The sequence below is a fragment of the Protopterus annectens genome, chromosome 10.part0, assembly GCF_019279795.1.
Source record: "Protopterus annectens isolate FY-2018-M chromosome 10.part0, PAN1.0, whole genome shotgun sequence".
NCBI classification, from domain to species: Eukaryota; Metazoa; Chordata; order Ceratodontiformes; family Protopteridae; genus Protopterus; species Protopterus annectens.
The window spans coordinates 57,315,292-57,329,305 of record NC_056744.1 but is presented as its reverse complement, the minus strand read 5'-3'; positions in this window follow the sequence as shown (position 1 = coordinate 57,329,305).

Sequence of the window (14,014 nt, the reverse complement as noted above, 5' to 3'; positions counted from 1 at the left end):
CAACAACACTATTTAGAAAACCTACTTACTCTAATACCCTCCTGCATTTCAATAGTTTTCATCCACTAAAATAGAAGAAATCCTTGGTAAAGGGCCAAGCTGTTCATTTGGCCCGTATGACTTCTGAATGGGAGGATTTCTTACAGCAAATTGAAGTATTGAAGAACATGCTTTTGCAAAGAGGCTACCCTGAACCATTTGTGAAACCTATTTTACAGGAAGTTATAGATAAAAGGCACAGGGGGTATTATTTTCCTCTACTTGGTAAAGGCATTATTCAAAATGAAAGTTTACCTAAGGAAAGAATTGATTTTAAAAGGTCAGCTATCTTTAAGTTTAACAGACAATTTACTGACATTACCCAGATTATTAAGCGTGACTGGAATTTATTTCACACCAGTCAAGATTATCTTGAAATAGTCGGAAAGGGCCCACAAATTGTCTATCAGAAGGACATTTCCTTCAAAAACATGTTGGAGAGAAACAATATTATTGACATCAAAGTAGGGAGTATGTTGAAATGTGGATTTTGCCTTCAATGTAAACATATCACAGAGTGCACTGAGATTGATATTCCTAATTATGGGAAATATTTCTATAAGAAGAAATTTTGTTGCAGTAGCAAATCTGTAGTTTATCTTGCCCTTTGCCAGTTATGTCTATGTTTTTACATTGGCAAGACTATTAATGCCCTTAGAAGTAGGGTCTATCAGCACTGCTATGACATCAGGAAGCAGGACATCAAAAGTGTCCTGGCAGTCCACATGAAGAACAATGAGGGACACAATTTCAAGTTCACAGTTTTAAAGCAGGTATCAATGGGTGATAGGGGGGGGGGGGGTCCAGTTAATGACTTTTTAGAGTTTTATGAATTAAGGTGGCAGATGAGGACTAATGCTACCGAATACCCAGGCCTTAATAGTAACATTTCCATCAGCCCTATACTTAGACTAAGGGCTGAAGGATATATGTGAATAATATGCAGTTCATAATATATTTATATTTATATTTATATATATAATATAATTTACAATTAAATCTTTTCTGTGAGTTTACATATATGTTTTTAACAGATTATGTATTTTATATATTATACATTTTATGTATTTCCAGGTATGTATTTATTGTATTGGTGTTTTAGAGACTACACCTTTAAGCTGATTGCTAATTAACATTTTTGTAAGCAAGATTGCTATATAAGTTGGGTCAGCCACTGTTCATTTGTAATTGTCTTATTCTGATGAAGTTTTATATTCCAAAAAATGAAAGCGCTCAATAAATATTGGTTCATGGATCCTGGCTTGCTTCTTCTAATACTGGTTATTTAGTTTGCTGTTTTTCTACACAGTACACTATCTAGAGAAACATGTTATTATCTGGCCATGACAGTCGTTGTGAGTGGTACCTGGATGCGGTGTTCTGACACGGCATCGCAGATAATATCTGGATGTACCTCAATCATTTTCCACAGTGGGAAATAGCCTAATGACAGGAAGTTGATGTGCCATACATAACTACAGCATGTAAGTGTAGCTATGCTGCATTGAGACTACTGCCTGTAAAACATGTGTGTGATAATGGCTATTCTGCATGTTAAGATACAGACATGACAGTACTCTGTTGATGAGGGAACCCCATCTGTAGGGCCATCTGTGAACAGGTCAGTGTGTGCAACCATTTGTTTCCTGTGTTACACACTGAACACACATCTGTGAACAGCAGAAGCATGGTGTGAGGATAGCAGACAGTACATGATGATAGGGATGTGTTACTGCCATTGCATCCCTGACTGGACATGTGTCACATGAGACAGTGGTATGATTGACACTGTGTGGGATTCCCAGTGACAAGCCAATGATGGGCAACTGTTCATAGCTGCAGTCACACATCTACTACACATTGTACAGTTGCCATTATATGCATGTGTTGTGCTCCCTCTGCAAATGTATACCATCTGTTGTGTTGGGTTGCTGGTGATATCTATGCATACTGTCATAGATAATCCTGTATGCTGTTGTCTATCACTAAGTCATATGTGGGTTTAAAACGCAACACCATAGGCTGAATGGGTTGGTAGGTCCCAGCAGATCCTCCTGTCCCACTTCAGCTGACCATGGCACCAGGCACTAGCACATTTGGGGCCCAGACATTAACATCAACCTCTGTTGGCTCTGCACCATCTTCTGGTGGTACCACCACTGAGGATGGAGCATGTCCCCCTTGGGAGTTGGACCAGACAGGTACATATCTGCTGTTGTGCGGTCCCAGACATGTTGCGTTGGTGGCTCCCTAAGGGGTTACGAAGCCAGATATGCCAGTTCAAGGGTACAGGGTGATGCTGCCCCTCCTGGACAGCCCCCAGCACTGCCGCCTTTGCAGCTGTGTAGGTGCATTGGCAGTTGCCCATGACTGGGGACCTCCGTCCCACTGTTCCCATGGACTTTTGAATGCTGAAGACCCATCCCCATCCAGGGTGTATCCCCCCCACATGTGTCATATACCAACCCTGTATGCTGTCATTTCTGTGCTCCTACCTATCCTCCATGGCCATACCAACACTCCTTCCCCAACATCTGACCCTCACCTACGGACACATAAGGCCATTCGGCTCCTAGGGCACCATCTGCCCTATACATAGCTGTACATTACACACACGTGCCCACTGGACACATAAAACCCTTGTAATATGCATCATAACATACTACTGTTTTCCTCACCACTGTCCCTCAGGCGCATGGTCCTGGTATGCACATCACTCCTACATGGTCCAGGTACACGTAAGGTGGATGACCCCATTGTACACAAAACACTACCGGTCCCTCTCTGGTTACCCCATTTACCTTTATCATGATGATGATGTTGCACACAGCACATTCCAGGAGTACTGTTCACACATAATGATTGGACAGGTACTGTTGTGTTAATGTACATTACATGCACAAAGTGATGTATACGGCCAATGTACAACTATTTGCGTGTATGACTGATACATGTCTGTCTGAGGGAGTCTTATGATCACATAGAGCAATACCACTACATAATACAGGCATCGCTGGTGTTTCCCATTTCATTCATTTGTAATGCTTTGTTGCCACATGGTATGTCCCTGATACATCTCTATATATGTATGTACCTATATGTTGGACATAAACACTCACATGTACGTCTACATGATGGGATACATTCCTATACTGTTGAATGACTGCGCTGTATGATACCCTCTGGTTACAGCCTCTTACGCTCGATTAGCCTCTACATTGCTTAACCAATGCAATACTCGCATACTGGTATCCAAACATGCTTACACCCTCTCGATCCTGCACTTGTTAATGCACCGGCATTGGTGCTTGCATCTGTCACTCACACCCCTGGGTGTGAGCGAGGACCACAATCTTACCTTGTGATGCCTATTACATCGTACTACATGACTCCACTATCGGGATTGGCCACCCATTAGGCGACGGCATCGTGTTCGACTGTACAGAATCAGTGGCCTGTCCAGTGACACAATCATATTTGTGTGTACCTCATACAATGTGCTCCCACCTTGTGATGCCTATTACATCAGAATACATGAATACAGTATCGGAAATGGCTGCCTATTAGGCGACGGCATGGCGTTCAACTGTACGGGATCAGCGGCCTGTCCGGTGAATCATTCATATTCATGTGTTCCTCTTAGGCATACCTTGTGATGCCTATCACATCAGACTACATGACTACAGTCATAGCCAGCCTTAGACATAGGCCAACTAAGCGGCCGCCTAGGGTGCCGCTTTAGTGTGGGCACTTTACCAGTATTTATTTGGTGTAGGTAGACCAGGATGGGGGCACTGGGTGGTGTGGTGGGGGGTGCTGTTGTGCCCTCTGCCTAGGGCACCAGTTGACCTAAGGCCACTCCTGACTACAGTATCAAGAATGGCTTCCCATTAGGTGACCGCATGGCGTTCGACTGTACAGAATCAGCGGCCTGTCCGGTGAATCATTCATAATTGTGTGTTTATCACATCAGAGTACATGACTACAGTATCGGGAATGGCTGCCCATTAGGCGACGGCATGGCGTTCGACTGTATGTAATCAGCGGCCTGTCCAGTGAATGAATCATATTTGTGTGTTCCACATGCACTCTGCTCCCATCTGGCTGATACATGGGAACCGAGACCCTGCATTACAAACAAGTAGTTGGGTTGTGGTAGCCACATCCGTCGGACGGGTCATGCTACCGCATACCTGTTATAGAATTGCCACCTTCTCAATTGGCCAAGGTAGGACTTTAGGGTTACCACCTGTCCCACTTTGCAAGAGACAGTGCAAAAATAATCAAGACATAGCACATGTCCAGATTACAAGACATTATTATATTCTATGTTTCATTAATAATTGCATACAGCAGTTAGTTTATATATGACACTTCTATATGTTATGTGAAGTAATGTAAGCAATTCAAATACAACTAGATTAAGCTTTTATTTGTGCAAATAAGTGTAATCCTGTACTATGCACAGCTGTAGGTATGTTTAGTCCTGGAATGTCTGACATTTCTACAGAACATGTCCCACTCTGGCCATTTGGAAAGGTGGCAGCCATATAGGACCTGTATGTAGAGGCATCAGACTTTGCAGGGCAACACACCCACAGCCAGTAGAAAGGGGAGTACTTCACTGTTTTGCCTAAATAAAAGGTTACTCTTGTAGCATTATAGTTGCTTATACTGTTACCTATAACATTTAGGTGTTTCAGAGGAACATAATTGTTTTATGCTACTACTACAGACAATATAGGTAGTCTTTGCCCTAAATCACAGGACATTTGCCTTAATTACAGTTATTATGCAGGACACAACTGCCCTAAGGGGAGTGTCCCTCACAAAGGTGGACAGGTGGTAACCCCAAACCTATTATTCTATCAACTTTCTAAGGTAGTCGGCAGAACATGCACTTTCTCTCACTATCAGACCTCTCATACGAATGGGGAAGAATAACCACTGAATCAGGGACACTGCATAATGACCTCAGGGACACATTTAGAAGGTTGATGCTATTAACCTGACACACTGACGGACACAGAGCCCATATGTATTCATGCACATTGTCTGAGTTGCATGCTGTTTATGACTCTTACATGTTGTCATTATTCATTATGTGTATTCTGCCACCTTTCCTCCTAATATCACTAGTTCTAGGATGGTTTAGTTGGGGCTGTGTTAAGATTCTGATTCGTAATCATGGACGTCCCTGGTAATCGGGGACAGTTCAATGATATGGTCCCTATGTGTTCCCCCAATGGTTTACGGACTGTCCAGTAGATGTGCTCTTACAGTTTGGGAGGTATGGGCGTCTGCTATATCCACATCGGAATATTACTTACACCCACAGGGTGGTCCTAATACGTGTCTGCCAGCCAACACCTGCACACCTAGCCCCATAATCGCATACCCATAGTTCCCCCACCTGCCACTACTCTGCAGCACTCATCCTTACTGTGGGCGCAGGTGGGATATGAAAACATCAATAAACACCACAGCAGAAGATAAAGAAAAAAACACAACAGCCAGCACTTTACCAGTATACTTTAATAACAGCGATCTGGTACCTCGGCAATTCGCCTTCAAGGATCACACTTGAGTGTGGACATAAAATTTATATACACACACTCTCATCAATTAGCATTATTCAATAATTACATTACATAATCAATTAATTAATTAAGTAACATTTTCAAATATTTTTAAAGTGACCATGAATTACTAAAAATAAATACATATTTATCACTTAAACATTATAATAATGCTTAAATTCCCAATTCCTGATTCATGCCATTTGGTTTTAAAGTCTGAAACTTGAAAATCATTCTAGTTTCTAACTCCAATAGCTTAACTACAATGTCATCCCCTCTATTAGTAAAGGGCTTTCCCAATACACAAAATATTACACTAGTAGAAGAACTATTATGTGTTTCTTGAAAGTGTTGTGCAACTGGGCTATTTATATTCTTGTTTCTGATATCTTTTAAATGCTCCAGAATACGAATTCTGACCATACGTTTGGTCTGTCCTATGTACCACATATTATTACATGAGCAACCCAAAATGTAAACTACCCCAGTGGATTTACAATTAAAATGATATTTAGCAACAAAAGGTATACCATTGATCATACTCAAATTCTTGACCTTATGACAAATACTACAAGAGCCACAAGAAAAGGTTCCACATACTGAAGAAAAAGTGTTGTAGTTTCTTTCAATTAAGTTGTTATTCAACAATTCTTTAAGATTTTTCCCTCTTTTGTAAGAGAATGTAATATGTTTTGCAAAAAGATGACCAATGGTCTCATCCTCACTAATAATGTACCAATATTTTCTGACTAAGGAAACCAATTTATCAGAGAAAGCAGAATATCTAGTTACATAAAACTGCTTTTCTTCATCATGAGTTCTTTGAGTGTAAATATCACACCTCAGATCAGAATTCCTAGTGAAAATGTAATTTCCATCAATATTCTGCCCATGTAGTTTATTTTTGCATGCTATTAACTGAGTTATGTTATAACCCCTTTCACTTAATCTCAATATAACTTTATTCAATTCACTAATTTTTTCATTTTTATTACTAGTATGGTCATAAATTCTCTTGAACTCACCATAAGGTAATGCCTTCAATAAAAGACTGTCCAGTAGATGTGCTCTTACAGTTTGGTAGGTATGGGCGTCTGCTATACCCACATCGGAATATTACTTACACCCACAGGGTGGTCCTAATACGTGTCTACCAGCCAACACCTGCACACCTATCCCCATAATCGCATACCCATAGTTCCTCCACCTGCCACTACTCTACAGCACTCATCCTTACTGTGGGCGCAGGTGGGATATGAAAACACCCTTATACACTGCCCACTCTCCATGTGTCAGGACACATGTCGTACGTTGTGTCAACCCATGTGTTATCAGGCTTGCACAACCTACTGTTCCGTGTACAGCTACATCCTGGTCATAATTCTGTTCCCCCATTGGTTGAAAGTACCAAATTTTTGGTGTCCCTCAAGGGACATCGCTGTCCATGTTTAAAGTGTAGACATTGTATATCTCTCCCACTGGTAGTTTCCTGCTGGTGGTCTGGGAAGCAGTGTTGCATTTACCTTTATTGCGTGTCTGTATGTCTCACCGGCCTAGCTGGGGGGGTGGTAAGTAGACGTTTGTTGAGTGGACCTCCCACCAACATATGCCCGGTCTAAGCATGTTACCCGTAACTGCTGTAACATAACCTAGGTATATTTTATTTTATTTATTTATTTTATTTTACATTTGTTGACCGGGCTAGTCTAGCTGGATACATATCCTTTTTCAGTAGAGGCCCGAGGAGAAAAGCTCCAATAATGAGAAAAATAACACACTACAATTAGAAAGAGGAACAACATTATAAAGATAACAAAACAGTATGACATCAGTATATACATACTAGAAGAAAAAAGAAAATGCTTAAGCTAGAGAGGTGACAGAACAAGCTATGTTGGTAACATGACATGCGTACCAGTGGAGGAAGTAAAATGGTAGAGGATAGCTTGTAAGTGAGAAGGGTGAAGGGAACTAAGAAACCTATAGGAATTAGTCTGGGTTTAGACAGGGGCACAACCAGTGGGACTTTAAATATTCTCTGAGATTATTTTTGAATAGGTAAAGTGATGGCATGAGTCTAAGGTAGTTAGGAAGGGAGTTCCATTGCTTTCCAATAGAGTTAGCATAAAGAGCATCACGCCCAAATTATTAGATGTGATGGTTGATACTTGATTACTGTTTGAAGACCGAAGGGAACTTAAGTTGGTGTATGGAGTCAGGATTTTACTCAGTGAGGGGGTTTTGTCTGGTTGATTTATAATTTTAAATGCTTCAGTAAGTTGATTGAATTTAAGAAGATTGGGCAGTTCTAACCAGCCTAGATTCATGAGGTTGAGGCAATGGTGGGTACGATAGGGTGTTCCAGTAATGAATCTGGCTATATGGTGGTAGGTGGTAGAAAATTTATTGAGCTCATGTTTATTAAGGAAGGAAAATATGGGGGAGGCATACAGTAGGGTGGAAAGGAGATGAGTGCGGGCAATGGTTAATTTAGCATGAGGAGTGAAAGTTCCTGATTCTGTACATTGACCCTAGTTTCTTGTTAACTGACTTAATGGTTTGGGCAATGTGCATATCAAATTTGAGCTTGTGGTCAATAGTGACACCTAATAGCTTGGTGTGGGAGACGGGCTCTATGATGGTGCCATTAAAGGATTCAACAAAAAAGAACCTAGGATTTGCAGGTTGTGGTTCAGGGGGTAGGAGAGTGGTAGACGAGGGGAAAAATAGAAGTAACTTGGTTTTAGTTGGGTTAAGTATGAGTTTCAGGTCAGAGAACCATTTTTCAACTTTGGCAAAACAAAGTTGGGTGGCTAATTGGAGTTTCTGGAGAGAGAGATCAGAACAGATCAGGGTGGAGTCATCCATATCGTATGCAGGTGGTTCTAGGGATGATTGTGTGAAGATCATTTATAAAGACAGAGAAAAGAAGGGGGCCAAGTATGGAGCCCTGTGGGACACCAATGTTGTTCGGGAGTAGTTGAGATAGACTATTTTGCCATTGGACTGCTTGGTGCGGCCAGAGAGGTAATCCTTGAACCAGTTTAATGTCAAGTTGTCCAGATGAAAGGTTTGCAGGGTGTGGAGTAATAGCTGGTGGTTTACCATGTCGAAAGCTTTGATAGATCAAGAAAGAGTGCAGAGGATATAAGTTTTTTGTTACGGTTGTTGTTTATTGAGTCAACAAAAGAGAGGAGGGCAGTAGTAGTACTGTGATGGGGCTAAAGCCATGCTGGGTAAATGATAGCAGATTATTGATGGTGAGATGGTGGAGGAGTTGTTTGTGAATACACCGTTCTAAAATTTTGCTATTGGAGAAAGTATCGCGATGGGCCTATAGTTAGATGTTTCAGTGGAGGAGCCTCCTTTATGAAGTGGAATGATGTATGAGATTTTCCAAATGGGGGGACGGTGGCCTCGGTTATGGATCTGTTAATCAAAATTGATATGGGCTAGGCAATGACATCAGAGGCTAATTGGAGGTATTCGCTGGGAGGCGATCGCAAGGGTGGACGGTTTCAGTTTTTAGTAGGGTACGAATATAGGAGGTGGATACTGTTTGTAGGTTAAAGGAGAGAGGAGGTAAATCAGGAGGAAGAGTTAATGATGGGGAAGAAGTGGGTAGATGATTGGCAAGGGACTGGATGGTCTCTGTAAAAAATGTTAAAGGAATTGGCTATCTCTTCAGGTTTTTTACTAGTAAGTTTCTCAGGTATAGGTGTAGAGGATTTACCAGGATGGAGGAGGTTGTTGAATCCGGCCCAGAACTTTTTTGGGTTAGTCTGATGTTTGTCCTGGAGGTGACAGAAATACTGTTTTTTATCTCTAGAGATGTCTGATTTCGTGGAGTTTCTGAGTGATTGAAATTTAATACGATCTAGGGGAGTTTTGGTGGCTCTCCATTTGTTCCAAGCCTGGTCACGGAGTTTAATTTTGCTTTGGTTTCACTTGTTAGCCAGGAGCTATGCGGTTCTTGGTTCTAATTAGTCGATTTGGAGCGTGGGAGTCAAGGATGTTTAGGAAAGTGTCATTGAAGTATGACACGCTATCAGCTAGGGAAGAGTAGTTAGGGAAGACCAGTTGCAGAATTTTAGATCAGCTAGGAATAGATCAAGGATAAACTTTTTCCTGTTTCTGATAAGTTTATGTAGGGGTGGATTGGAAGTACAAAGCTTGTGCTTTATAATGTAAGTGACAAGGTGGTCGCTAAGGTCATTGGGGAGGGTACCTGTAGAATAATTGTTAGCAGCTTTATTGGTGAGAATCCAGTCAATAGTACTCTCCTTTTGCTGTGTGTTGCCAATTCTGGTAGGAGCTGTGATATTTTGGGAGAAGCCATATAGATTGATTGGGTGGGGATTAGTCTTGGCAGAGCAGTGGGACCAGTCAATGTTGAAGTCCCCTAGTATAATGGTTTCCTGAGGATAGTTTGGCTAGCCAACTTAAAGTATGCTCAAGGTTTTCAAGGTTTTTCCCTGGTGGGATATAGATTACAACTAGATTAATACATTTATGGGAGTTTAAGCAGATCTTCAGTGCAATAAGTTCAATGTTAGAGACCTGGGGGGGGTGCAATGTGTTCCTAATGATGTTAAGTCTATTATTAAACATTACAGCTATTCCCCCACCCTTTTTGGTTATTCGATCATTCCTTAAGATATTATAGCCAGGTGGGAGAATTTCATCATCCTTTGTGGCGGGTTTCAGCCATGTTTCTGAGAGACACATGATGTCTGGGGAGTGTGTGGCTATCATAGCATGTAGGCTATGTACTTTGTTGTTAATGCTCCTTAGGTTGAGGTGAAAGATGAGGAGGGAGGTATTAGGAGAGTGGGGTGCTGTTAAGGTGGCAGGGTCCTGAGTGGTGGGGCCTGGATTTGGATGAATGTCGCCATATTGAGTAATGCATTGTTTTAGGTGATCTAAGAATTTTTGAAGTTTGTAGTGTATTTTAAGGTTAGATTTATTATTAGGTGATCTAGGGTAGTAGAGGGTTAGTTGAATATGATTAAGGCCTAGAGATTTTACAGTAAGGTAAGAAGGAACTATAAGGTTAGGTGTTGGGTGTATATAAAAGGTAGTGTGGGCATTGGGGAATGGAATTCCTAATAGTGTTTGGTATTCATACCGTGATAAAAGGTAAGGGATGAAAAGGAGGAGAGTTAGTGAAGAGATAAAGGAATACTTGGTTTTTCCCATGGTGGTGAGTAAGTGGTAGTTTGTAGAGTGGGAGGATTTGGAGGGCATGTTAAGTTTAGGGGGATGGCTGAGAGTGTGAGAGGAGGAGTTATTAATCAGCGAACTGCCGTGAATAGAGGGGAGGGAGGTGGGATGGGCTAGATGTACCTATAAATTTAGAGGTAGTGGGCGGGTGGGATATGGGGCAGGGTGGGGCGCGGAGCAGCCCAGGAGCGGGGGTGAAGCGGAGCGGGGAATACACCTACCTGGAGGTTGCAGGGTCTTAGATTCAGTAAGATGCAGGTGCAGGTTTCAAAGATAGAATAGGACCTTTCGATATTCAAGACCCTGGAGTTATTGCAGGGTATGGTTAAATATACAGAAAATCAGAAGGTAATGTTGAGTTTCCTGCTTACAGAACTCAATCTAGGTAGGTATAATTACTATTTGGAAATAACTTTTACCCTAAAAGTCTTTCATAGTTCGAACAGTTTAATATCTGGATGTTCCTTTGACCGTTAAAGTCTGTATAAGTTCAAGCTGATGCAGAGTATTAGCTTGTGCATTCGCACCGTGGTAGGGTTTATACAGAGCTGACGCCAGGAATCAAGGAGCCACGCGATGGTTATTTATTAGGGGGGGTTCCTAAAATGGGATAAAGGAGATAAACCACATTTTAGAAGCAGATAAAATCAATAGCTTATGCTTAGACACTTCAAATATAAATAGCTAAAAGCAGTAAGAGATATGTTGAGATAAGCAGTGGGGGAGAGGTATGTAAAATACACAGAACCATGCATCAACGACCTAAAATACACAATACTATGCATCAACGAGCTTCACATACCTAGGCATAGACACATTTAGTAAAAAGGCAGGTACATTGTTGTTGCAGCCTTGCGCTGCTATAGAAAATATGTGCAGGTTAGTACTTCTAGTGTAGTTAGATTAAGCTATAGATTCCAGTGGGAAGCAACTGCCGAATACAGCCTTAAACGCTGACTACTCGGCGATATAAAGACCTTCACTCTAACACAGACAGAAACATTCATATAAGCAGGAGGAACTGTATGACTAAACATACATTGAGCAGCAGTTAAAAACAAATTTCCCACGCTACAGAAGTACACTTTAGTAAATGGCTGCCCTACGATTGCTAGGCACTAGATGTTACATAGAATAGATAAAACTTTAAAAATAAAAAGCAGGAGAACAGAGAAAGCAAGCAGTACATTGATCAGCAGTAGTAGTCAAATTAACAACGCTTAGCGTAATCTATGCTAGGAATGCCAGTAGTTGTGTGAGTGTTTGTAAGCGTCAGGTCTAACTATTAGGAGCAAGTGAATCAATCGGTCATTCAGTAAAGAAATCAGCAATAAAAACATAGACTTATTACAGAGTATAACACAATTTAGCTAATTCAAGTTAGTTATAACATGAGACCATTTAAGACCAGTAAGAACAGCTGCCTAAGAGACCCTTGGTTGAGATTATAGCAGTTGCAGAGTAACAACAATTAAATAAACAGCAACATGATGTTTGGGAAAAAGAAGCAGGCTAGTACCAAGTTTGTATGTACTTTTGGGAGAGGAGAGTCGTCCGGGCAGGAGGAGAGAGTAGTACCAAGAGGTATTGAGGCAGTAAAATGGCGGACTCTGGCGGGGAATATGAAAACTCCCTGACGTCAGAAAAGCCTGCCTGGAGGTTGCAGGGTCTTAGATTCAGTAAGATGCAGGTGCAGGTTTCAAAGATAGAATAGGACCTTTCGATATTCAAGACCCTGGAGTTATTGCAGGGTATGATTAAATATACAGAAAATCAGAAGGTAATGTTGAGTTTCCTGCTTACAGAACTCAATCTAGGTAGGTATAATTACTATTTGGAAATAACTTTTACCCTAAAAGTCTTTCATAGTTCGAACAGTTTAATATCTGGATGTTCCTTTGACCGTTAAAGTCTGTATAAGTTCAAGCTGATGCAGAGTATTAGCTTGTGCATTCGCACCGTGGTAGGGTTTATACAGAGCTGACGCCAGGAATCAAGGAGCCACGCGATGGTTATTTATTAGGGGGGGTTCCTAAAATGGGATAAAGGAGATAAACCACGTTTTAGAAGCAGATAAAATCAATAGCTTATGCTTAGACACTTCAAATATAAATAGCTAAAAGCAGTAAGAGATATGTTGAGATAAGCAGTGGGGAGAGGTATGTAAAATACACAGAACCATGCATCAACGACCTAAAATACACAATACTATGCATCAACGAGCTTCACATACCTAGGCATAGACACATTTAGTAAAAAGGCAGGTACATTGTTGTTGCAGCCTTGCGCTGCTATAGAAAATATGTGCAGGTTAGTACTTCTAGTGTAGTTAGATTAAGCTATAGATTCCAGTGGGAAGCAACTGCCGAATACAGCCTTAAACGCTGACTACTCGGCGATATAAAGACCTTCACTCTAACACAGACAGAAACATTCATATAAGCAGGAGGAACTGTACGACTAAACATACATTGAGCAGCAGTTAAAACAAATTTCCCACGCTACAGAAGTACACTTTAGTAAATGGCTGCCCTACGATTGCTAGGCACTAGATGTTACATAGAATAGATAAAACTTTAAAAATAAAAAGCAGGAGAACAGAGAAAGCAAGCAGTACATTGATCAGCAGTAGTAGTCAAATTAACAACGCTTAGCGTAATCTATGCTAGGAATGCCAGTAGTTGTGTGAGTGTTTGTAAGCGTCAGGTCTAACTATTAGGAGCAAGTGAATCAATCGGTCATTCAGTAAAGAAATCAGCAATAAAAACATAGACTTATTACAGAGTATAACACAATTTAGCTAATTCAAGTTAGTTATAACATGAGACCATTTAAGACCAGTAAGAACAGCTGCCTAAGAGACCCTTGGTTGAGATTATAGCAGTTGCAGAGTAACAACAATTAAATAAACAGCAACATGATGTTTGGGAAAAAGAAGCAGGCTAGTACCAAGTTTGTATGTACTTTTGGGAGAGGAGAGTTGTCCGGGCAGGAGGAGAGAGTAGTACCAAGAGGTATTGAGGCAGTAAAATGGCGGACTCTGGCGGGGAATATGAAAACTCCCTGACGTCAGAAAAGCCTGCCTGGAGGTTGCAGGGTCTTAGATTCAGTAAGATGCAGGTGCAGGTTTCAAAGATAGAATAGGACCTTTCGATATTCAAGACCCTGGAGTT